The following is an 11,497-nucleotide window of genomic DNA, read 5'->3' on the forward strand; positions in this document are numbered from 1 at the left end:
GCATTTGTGATTGTAAATAGTGAAAACTTTTTTTTTTCCAAATTAATATCATTGTTATTTTGATGACATGTATGAGTTTGATTTCTTTTGCAATCATAATAAATAATGACTAAGTTCGGTGAGGGTGGATACAAATCAATGGACCGAGTTCCATATTGAGAGTTAGGGGGCCATAGTAGTGGGAACAATTTTATTGATCCCAGCCCTCCCTCAATATGGTTAACTTTGGAACAACGATGAGTTTCGAGCCTGGGAATTTAGTCATATAGGATGATTAGAAACATACTTAGAAAATAATAAAGATGGCTCATTTTTCTAAGTATAGAAACCCACTCTAATAATAAAGAAGGCTTATATAACTTTCATAAGAAATAATAATTTATAGGCCCGAGTTATGTTTGTTTAGATTAAGTTTTTGCCATAGAGCCTATTAGGGTAAAGTTCTAACATGTTTTCTCAACTGTTAGAACTTTGCTGAAGATGTCACTCCGAACGTCTGCTCACAACAATGCTAATGCCTCCAATGCTGCTCCTGAGAGCAATGAAGCCCCTCCGGTTCGTAGAAGGGGAGTGTGTGCTACTGTCAACTGAAATGCGCCGCTGCCGGTTGACAACTCTGCAAAAATTTCCAGACTGCGACAGCAAGTTGAGGAATTATTGCAGCAACAATGACAATAGACTCAGCCTTAGCCTCAGCCTCCGGCGCAACCACAGCCTCAGCAGATGGCCCCAACACCCCATCAAGTTGGTCCATATGGGGGATGGCCAATAACGAACTATGCGCCATACCTAGTTCAACACATGGAGCTGGTTTATGAGCGGTTTTGTAAGCAACGCGCTCCAAACTTTGAAGGGACAACAGACCCCTTTGAGGGGGAAGAATGGCTCAGAAATGTGGAGCCAATCCTGGCGCACATGAATCTCGGCAACGCGGACCGCATATCTTGCGTTTCGTCTTTGCTCAAGAAAGAAGAATATGGTGGGACTTAGTTTAGCAGGCTGATGATGTCGCCACCATGACTTGGACCAGATTTATGGAGCTGTTCCACAAAAAGTACTACAATTCGGCAGTCATCGCTTTAAGAGTCGAGGTTCGCTGGTCTGAAGCAAGGGAGTTTATCAGTGGCAGAATATGCTCGGCAGTTCGACCGATTAGCCAAGTTTGCACCGGAAATGGTTCCAACTGACTTTCTGAGGGTGACCAAGTTTGTTAAAGGACTTTGACCGAAGATTGAGCTAGGGGTTAAGCTAGGAAACCCAGGAAATACTACCTATGCCGATGTTTTGGAAACGACAATAGAAGTAGAAAGGCTTCAGGAAAATGTTAGTAAAGAAGAAGCCAGTAAGCCTGAGCCTAAACAGTAAAGTCAACCTCAGAATGGTCAGAACAACACCCACAACAACATCAATCAGTCCAGCAACAACAATGGTCAAAAAAGAAAGCATCCTGACAACAAGCAGTCAGACCACGATAAAAGGGCATAGACGAATAATGGAGGAAATAGGCCGGGTTATTTCGAATACCCGCAATGTGCTAAATGCCAAAAGAAACATCCTGGTGAATGCCAGGCAAACACCAAGGGATGCTACAAATGTGGTTAGGAAGGAAACCGGAAGAGAGACTGTCCCCGGCTCAAGCCAGAGGGGAAAAAGGAAGACAAGATGGTTCCTGCCAGGGTATTTGCCTTAACCCAAGGAGAAGCTGATGCTAGCAATAAAGTGGTTCCAGGTCAGGTTTCTATCATCAATAATATATGTTCTGTATTATTTGCTTCGGGGGCCACTCATTCGTATATCTCATTAGGAATGATAGAAAACTAGACAAATCTTGCGAAAGATTTAGAACTAGGTTTGTAACAGAGTTGCCTTCGGGCAAAGTAGTTCTATCATCACAGATAGTACGAGACATACCAATCAATATTGAGGACGTAGAATTAGAAGGAGACCTGATAGAACTAGAGATCAAAGACTTCGATGTGATACTAGGCATGGACTGGCTAGCAAGGCATGGCACAACCATCGATTGCAAACGCAAGAAGGTGACGTTCGAGACTCCTGACGACCAGAGTCTGTGCTTTATGGGACAAGTTTCAGGACTATGCACACCGTTAATATCATCTCTCAAAGCTCAAAAGATGATAGAAAAAGGATGTCAAACATTCTTAGCCAGCATCACATATGTTGTAAAGGAAACACCACTAAAGGTTGGAGACTTCACATTGTAAAAGAGTTCCCAGAAGTATTTCTTGACGACTTACCAGGATTGCCGCTGACTTGGGAAATTGACTTCACAATCAAATTAGTACCGGGCACCGAGCCTATCTCCAAGGCACCATACCTAATGGCACCTACCAAACTCAAGGAGTTAAAGACGCAGCTACAAGAACTCCTAGACTTGGGGTTCATTAGACCGAGCCATTCACCATGGGGAGCACCGGTTCCATTTGTGAAGAAAAAGGACGGAAGCATGTGGATGTGCATAGATTACCGCGAGTTGAATAAGGTGATGATTAAGAATATGTAGCCACTACCCCGAATTGACGACTTGTTTGATCAACTCCGAGGTGCGACCGTGTTTTCAAAGATTGATTTACGGTCCGAGTACCATTAGCTCAAGGTGCAGGGAGAGGATATTCCTAAGACAGCTTTTAGAACTCGTTATGGGAATTACAAGTTTTTAGTTATGTCTTTCGGTCTTACTAACACTCCAGCCGCATTTATGGATTTAATGAATAGGGTCTTTAAGGACTACTTGGATAAATTCGTCGTAGTGTTCATCGACGATATCTTGGTGTACTCAAAGGACGCAAATGAGCACGGGGAGCATTTAAGGTTGGTCTTGTTACGACTAAAGGAGCATCAAATTTATGCCAAGTTTAAGAAGTGCGAGTTTTGGCTTTCGCAAGCAGCATTCCTCGGGCACATTGTATCCAAGGACGGAGTTGCAGTAGACCCATCTAAGGTAGAGGCTGTAAAGGATTGGACAAGACCAAAGAACGCATTAGAGGAAAGAAGCTTTCTAGGATTAGCAGGTTATTATCGAAGGTTTGTAGAGGGCTTTTCTAAGATAGCCACTCCACTCACCAACCTGACCCGGAAGCAGCAGAGGTTCAACTGGACTGATAAGTGTGAAGAGAGTTTCCAGTTGCTTAAGGATAAGCTGTGCTCAACACCAGTACTGTGTGTACCAACACCCAACGACAAGTTTATAGTCTACTGTGATGCGTTGAAGCAAGGATTGGGTTGCGTGCTGATGCAGAGTGACAAGGTGATAGCCTACGCCTCATGGCAGCTGAAGGAGTACGAGCAACGCTATCCCACACACGATATGGAGTTGGCAGCGGTGGTCTTTGCGTTGAAAATTTGGCACCATTGTCTTTATGGAGAACGGTGTGAGATTTATACCGACCACAAAAGCTTAAAGTATTTCTTCTCTCAGAAGGAGCTCAACATGAGGCAGCACAGGTGGTTAGAACTAGTGAAGGATTATGACTACAAAATCCTATACCACCCGAGAAAGGCAAACGTAGTTGCTGATGCGCTAAGTAGGAAGAGTTATGGAAGTTTAGTAGCACTAGCTGGAATAGAAAAGCCGCTAGCAGGAGCTGATCAGTGCCAGAATAGAAGTAGTCATCGGTAAGCTGGCTAACTTGTCAATCCAGTCAAGTCTGTTAGAAGATATACAGATTGGGCAAGGGCATGATGACACATTAGTATCAAATATGGATGCAGTTAGAAAGGGGAAGGCAATAGATTTCTCAATATCAGGTCAAGGGTTATTGAGATATAAGGATCGGGTATGCGTGCCAAATGATCAAAGGATTAAGATGACAATTTTAGAAGAAGCGCACAGTTCCCCGTACTCAGTTCACCCAGGGTCAACTAAGATGACTCACGACATCAAAGCAATATATTGGTGGCTAGGAATGAAGAAGGATATAGCAGAGTATGTGTCTAAATGTTTAGGATGCCAGCAAGTGAAAGCAGAACATCAGCGGCCTGCAGGTTTATTGCAACCACTTAGCATTCTAGAATGGAAGTGGGATGATATAGCCATGGATTTCGTGATGGGTTTGCCACGAACAAATAAGCAGCATGATTCGACTTGGGTAGTAATAGATAGACTAACCAAGTCTGCTCATTTCCTGTATGTTAAGACTTCATACACAGCAGATCAATACGCAAACATCTATGTCCAAGAGATAGTACGATTGCATGGAATCCGTAAGACAATAGTATCCGATAAAGGATCAGTGTTTACATCGATATTTTGGGGAAGTTTACAGCAAGCCATGGGTACTAAGTTAAGCCTTAGTACAACTTTTCATCCTCAGACAGATGGTCAGTCCGAGCGTACCATACATATTTTAGAAGATATGTTGCACGCTTGTGTACTTGATTTTGGAGGATCATGGAATAAGTACTTACCGCTGATTGAATTCTCCTACATCAATAGCTACCAGTCAATGATCGGGATGGCACCTTATGAGTTTTTTTTTTTTTGGAAAATCAGAGGCAAATATATTGATCACCAAAACAAATTACAACTTAAACCAAAACAACCACCTAATTACAATCTTTGTATAATGACTCCACCCACTCTTTATCTACTCTATTGAATTTTTTTATGTTCATGACTTGAATTCTATTACAAACAGCATATTTGATATTATGCACAATTACTTGGACTGTAGGGAGATTTTGATCTCATAAAACTGTAATGACCCAACTACTCTAGACTTTTGGACCATTAACGAAACTATACATACTAATCCTTAATAAAACTTACATTGTGAAAAAAAACCATAACTTTATTAGGAAACTTGTAAAAAATAAGAGTTACTTACATAAATTGTCAAGTAGGATGTGGGATCCCATTGTTTTAAAAACAAAACATAATTTAAAATAAAAAGGAGTTACATAGCAAGTGCGGAAAAATACATGTAAAACCATAAAAAGAAGACTACATCCTCGAAAATCGAACTCTCGACTCCTTGAATCCATTCATCACCGATACACATTCCCCAAGCATCCACGAATCTTACCGCCACTATAGCTATTTTCCTGCACATATAAACAAAAAGGAATGAGCCTAATGCCCAGCAAGGAAAATCTACCACATAGTTCATATACATAAATTTCATAAGAAACATAAGAACATAACATAACATTACACTTATATCATACACATACTATAATGGCCATTATTACTTGGGGTCCCATAGACTAAACAAGTCATATGCCCATGAGATTAGTGGGGTCCTACTAGCTAAGCAGGTCATATGCCCATAATCTATTTGGGGTCTTTTTAGTCATATGGGTCATATGCCCAAGCCTACAAACATACATATCATAATACTTATCATAACATAAGAAACATAAGATAACATATAAAACATATAACATATGAATTTCTATCCTATTTTCCTTACCAAAATTACCGGGATAATAGGACAGAGTTGGGACTTTGGAACACTCCTAAGAACCATTTGAAAAAGAGTGAGTATAGTGAAGAAGAGAAATGAAAGGAATGGAAGGACTAAACCATTGAGAAAATACTTACCAAAACCTTTTTGCTCAAGAACTTAGATTTCCTAACCAAAATAAAGATTAAGGTTAGAGGCTGAGTAGAAGACTATGAGAACTTAAAATAAAATAATACCAATGAACTAAGGTGTAGAAATACCTTGAAGACTTGTAGACCAATCTAAACCTCGAACCGAAATACTATGAAACCTTACTTCCCCAAGTGTTTGATAAGCTTATGATGATCAAGCTTATGATTTCCCCACCCAAGTGTTTACACTCTCAAACTCACCTAGCAACTTGCAGCCTCTGAACTTAGAGTAAAAGGTGAATAATGGATGGGTACTAGGTCCTATTTATAGAGTTTAGGAATGAAAGGATCTTAATTTTACTTGAATAAAAATAATGGCTTTTTAGGTGAAAATAATTTGAATAATCGTTCAGCAGAGGCTGAAGACTCGTTCAAAAAGGTGCTGAACTTATCAAAAGGTTGAATGGCTGAATGGAAAACAAATTAAAAAACTTTCAAAATAAGCTGAAGGAGGCGATATATCACCCCTATAGGCGATATATCGCCTGGACCAATATGCCCGAGGCAAACGTGCATCGTTTCGTGTTTTCCGTATCTACGTGCTGCGATATATCGCCCCCTATAGCTGCGATATATCGGCATTCGCTGATTATTTAAACACGAAATTACACATTTTTAGCTTAATTCAAATTGAGTAAACAACCTTGACTAAGCCCTTAAACGTATTCAAAGCTGCTAACTGACCTTAGAGCATTCAAACTTTACCCTTATTAAATTTAATCCTCAAAATACTTAATCCTTAAACACCCATACATAACATGTGCTTAAAATCCTATTGGTTCTTATCTAAACCTTATAGTATAATAAATATTATCCTTAATATCAGTCATATTAATCAAACCTTAGGTTAAAATTAATATTCTTAAACTATAGGTTAAACTTAGAAAATCTACAAGTACTACTATGAGTGCCCAAATAATTCCCGGTCTGAACCATAAATCAACAGTTATAAAGATAATACTATAGTTACTATAATACTACTATCTAACTAGCTAAGTAAAGTTCTTGGACTCTACAATTCTCCCCTACTAAAAAGAATTTCGTCCTCGAAATTTACTTACTAAATAACTCCGGATACCGGCCTTGCATATCCTCCTCCAACTCCCACGTTGCCTCTCGTTCAGAACTATTACTCCATAGGACTTTGACTATAGGAAAGCTCTTGGACCGTAACTGCTTCATCCCCCTATCTAGGATGCTAACCGGTCGTTCCTCGTAACTTAAGTCTTTCTTATCGTATCATACTTGAGGACGTGAGATGGGTCTAACACATATTTGCATAGCATCGAAATGTGGAACACGTTGTGACTATCGGCTAGCGCTGGTGGTAGGGCTAGTCTATACGCAACTGGTCCCACTTTGTCCAATATCTCAAAAGGACCTATGAATCGGGGACTAAGCTTGCCTTTCTTCCCGAACTGCTTGACACCTTTAATAGGAGATATCTTCAGGAAGACTTGATCTCCAATTTGGAATTCCACATCGCGTCGCTTGGAATCCGCATAGCTTTTCTGATGGCTTTGAGCAGCAAGCATACGCTGTCTAATAAGCGCTACTGCTTCTTGAGCTTGTCTAACAGCTTCGGGCCCTAGAAGTTGCCTTTCTCCTACCTCATCCCAGTGCAACGGTGATCAGCACCTTCTTCCATATAGCAACTCATAAGGTACCATCTCGATCATCGACTGGTAGCTGTTGTTGTACGAGAACTCGATCAGCGGTAAGTACTTATTCCATGATCCTCCGAAATCAAGTACACATGGCGTAGCATATCCTCTAAAATCTGAATCGTACGCTCGGACTGCCCATCGGTCTGAGGATGAAAAGCTGTACTAAGACTTAACTTAGTACCCATAACTTGCTGTAAACTTCCCCGAAATCTCGATGTAAACACCGATCCTCTATCTGACACTATTGTCTTGGGGATTCCATGCAACCGTAATATCTCTTGGATGTAGACGTTTGCATATTGGTCTGCCGTGTATGAAGTCTTAACAGGCAGAAAATGAGCCGACTTGGTTAGTCTATCTATTACTATCCAAGCAGAATCATAACCGTCAGAAAAGTTATGCAGATGCTAAGCGACGGGATGTAGAATTCAAAGTCGGGATCAGGTCTTCCTAAAGATATATCTTATGAAAGGTGTGAATCGGTTTGGGAAGAAAGGCAAGCTTAGTCCCCGTTTTATAGGTCCTTTTGAGATATTGGACAAAGTGGGAGCAGTTGCATATAGATTAGCCCTATCGCCAGCTCTAGTAGATATGTGTCAGACCCATCTCACGTTTTCAAGTACGATACGATAGCACTCCAGAAAGACTTGAGTTATGAGGAACGACCGGTTAGCGTCATAGATAGAGGGATGAAGTAGTTACGGTCCAAAAGTATTCCGATAGTCAAAGTCCTATGGAGCAATAGTTCTGAACGAGAGGCGACGTGGGAGTTGGAAGAGGACAGGCAAGCTCGGTATCTGGAATTTTTTGGTAAGTAAATTTCGAGGACGAAATTCTTTTTAGTACGGGAGAATTGTAGAGTCCCAGAACTTTACTTAGCTAGTTAGATAGTAGTAGTAGTAGTAGTAATAGCTAGTAGTAGTTATAGTATGTTTATTACTGTGGATTTTGATTCAAGCCGGGACTTAGTTGAACACTCGTAGCAACACTTATAGATTTTATAAGTTTAACCTATAGTTTAAGAATATTAATTATAACATAAGGTTTGATTAATATAGCTGATTATAAAGATGTTATTTATTATACTATAAGGTTTAGATAGAACTAATAAGATCATGACACTTGTCGTGTGCATGTTTATTGAGAAATTAAGCATTTTTGATGGATAGTTTTATAAAAGAAATACTTGAAAACCCTAAAACCTGCCAGCAGCTTTAAAAATGTTATAAGACTCAGTCAAAGCTGTTTACCCAATTCAAATTAAGCTGAAAAAGTGCAATTACGTGTATAATATTTCAGCGTATGCCGATATATCACAGCTATAGGGGTAATATATCGCCACACGGGGAATACAAATAACACGTAACTTCGCACAAACGCATCAACGAACCCTCGGGGCATAAGCCCAGGCGATATATAGGCCCTAGGGAAAATTTTTCAAACGTTTTTGAAACTGAACTCATTTTATTCCTTAACCCCTTAGCTAGCCTCTGAACGTTTTGACAGAGTCTTAAGCCTCTGCTGAACGAATATTCAAATGTTTTTCAAGTAATATTCATTATTTTTATTCAAGCTAAAAGAAGATCTTTTCACTCCTTGAACTTTATAAATAGGACCTAGTACCTAGCCATTTTTCTCATTGTTTTTCCATTCTTGGTTAGGTATTTAAGTTCTTTGAAGTTAAGGTTTCCTTTCGGTAAGCTCTTCCTCTCGGTGGTTTAGATTCATTTCTTTTTCATTTGCTTCTTTTAGAAATACTCACCTTCTCATTGTTGGTTTTTAGGAGTGTTCCAAATCCCGTCCTTGTTATCATATCCCGGTATTGGTAAGGAAAATAGGATAGAATTTTATATGTTTATATGTTATGTTATGTAATGTTATATTATGTATGTTGATAGACCTTGGGCATATGACTTGTATAGTTGACAAGCCCCAATAAATTATTGGCATATATGACTTGCTTAGCTAGCAAGCCCCACCAATCTATTGGGCATATGACTTGTTTAGTTTACAAGCCCCACCAATCTATTGGGCATATGACTTGTTTAGTTTACAAGCTCCAAGTAGTATAATGGCCATTGTAGTAGTATTTGACATATGTTATAGTATATGTTTATGATAAAGTTTATGTATATGTTGTATGTTTTTAGTAGATTTTCCTTGCTGGGCATTAGGCTCATTCCTTTATTTTTATGTATGCAGGAAAATAGTTGTGGCGGCAGAAGGATTTTTAGTAGCTTGGGGTTGTGTATTGAGGAAGAATGGATTCGATGGACTGCGAGAACGATTCGAGGACGACGTTGTTTTCAGTCTTTTTAATTATGTTTCTATGTATTTTCCGCACTTGGTTTTGTAAACAATTTGAATTAAGTTATATATTTTATTTTTCAAACAATGGGATCCCATACACTGAATTTATGTATTTCAACATTTACTTAGAGTTTTTAATAAAGTTTGTGAATGTTTCTTATGTATATTTTCGTGAAAGTAGTGTCTATGTATAGTAGTATTAATGGTCCAAAGTCTTAGAATTAGTTGGGTCATTACACAAGTTGAGGGTTAAAACCGGAAGGTTTTTTTAATAGAATTCAGTCTTGTGAGGACAAGTATTTTTGGTAACAAAATACTGTAAGAATTCTACCTATATGGACCTAGGGGTGGTGCTGCCTCTCATGAGAATTGGGAGTATTATCAAGAACGTCCATGAATAGAAAGTGCACATGGCCATTAACGGTGCAAAGCGCGACAGAGAGGTCTCAAGGGAACATCGCAAATGTGTCTGTTATCACCGATTTGTTATCATGAAAAGATGGTTCAATGCCTAGTGCAACCAAATTTTTGATAAATTTTGTGATAATTACACTATAGTAAAGTTCAAGTTGAAAAACACTTTATTTTATGCACCAATGCAATGATTCCTATAAGAGAGAGTTCTTATTTAATCAAGTGGGTGATATGTTATATTTTAAAATATAATGATTGATTAAATAAGTGTTACAATAGATAACTATTTAATCTAGTGGGGGAATGTTATATTATTTTATAATATAATGTTTTAGATTAAATAAATGTGACAAAGAGTGTCACATATTGTAACATATAATAGAGAGTTACAATATTTAGATATATGAGAAATATCCAAATATGTAACATATTTGGTGTTACAAATTCAGCTTCAAATTTGTAATTATTACCCTTTATTGTGTAAATTTGTTGTTACACAATATTGAGATGAATTTCATAAAAGCCATATGTGAAATGGCTATTAGAGATATGATTTTAACCTCAATAATGTGTTTTGGGGGTTACAAAATCAATTGGGAGGGTTTAGAATCGTTTGGAAAAACAACACAAATTCATGTGCTGTAATTGGTGAGTGGCCACGACCACAGAATGTTGGTGGCCGCGGCCTATGGGACAGAGAGCAGTGGTCGCGGCCACTGATGTCCTTGGCTGCGGCCACAAGGGTTTTTCTGACCGAATTTTCAGTTTTTTCCAACTTTGTTGAACGGCTCCAAAAACCCAAATAACTCCCAAATCTCATTTTTAATTACATAAACATCCAATTAATCAATGGTAACAACCATGGGGTTGGTGGAATTTAAAATTCAAATGGTGTCTCTAAACTCTATAAATATGAGCCTATTGCTCACTTGAAAAAAACAACTTTTCTATCCACTAGATCATTTGGCTAGAAACACCTTGAGGCTTGATTATTCCTGAAAATACTTCCAAAATCCGTGAGAGATTCCTTAGTGCTTGAGTTAGGGGGAAATAAGCTTTTGGACCAAGGTTTCAAACCTTGTTCAAGTTAGTGATCCCCAACACTCTTCACTTTGGTTGTGTGAGTGAGAGTTTCTTATTATTTTGTTCTTGTTAATATTTCTTCTATTGCTTCTCTTCTGATCATTCTTGTTATGTTTACTTGTGTCTTTGTTTAGAGTTGTAATCTTTATTTCTTTTGTTTCAAACCCTTCACTTTATTTGTATCTTTTGCTTAGAGTTGTATTTCACTATTCTCTTCTTCTATTTATTTTTTTGTTTATTTGTATTTTCAGTTATAGAGTTGTAATACTTTATTTAATCAATCTTTGCCTATTGTATTTTTTTACATAAAGTTGTAAAATTAAGGCAAATATAACACAAAGGTGGAATTAAAAGAAAAGGTAGAAACAGAGGTATATAAACAAGGAGCAAATATGATTATAGTACG

Source organism: Humulus lupulus, chromosome 3, assembly GCF_963169125.1.
Source record: "Humulus lupulus chromosome 3, drHumLupu1.1, whole genome shotgun sequence".
NCBI classification, from domain to species: Eukaryota; Viridiplantae; Streptophyta; class Magnoliopsida; order Rosales; family Cannabaceae; genus Humulus; species Humulus lupulus.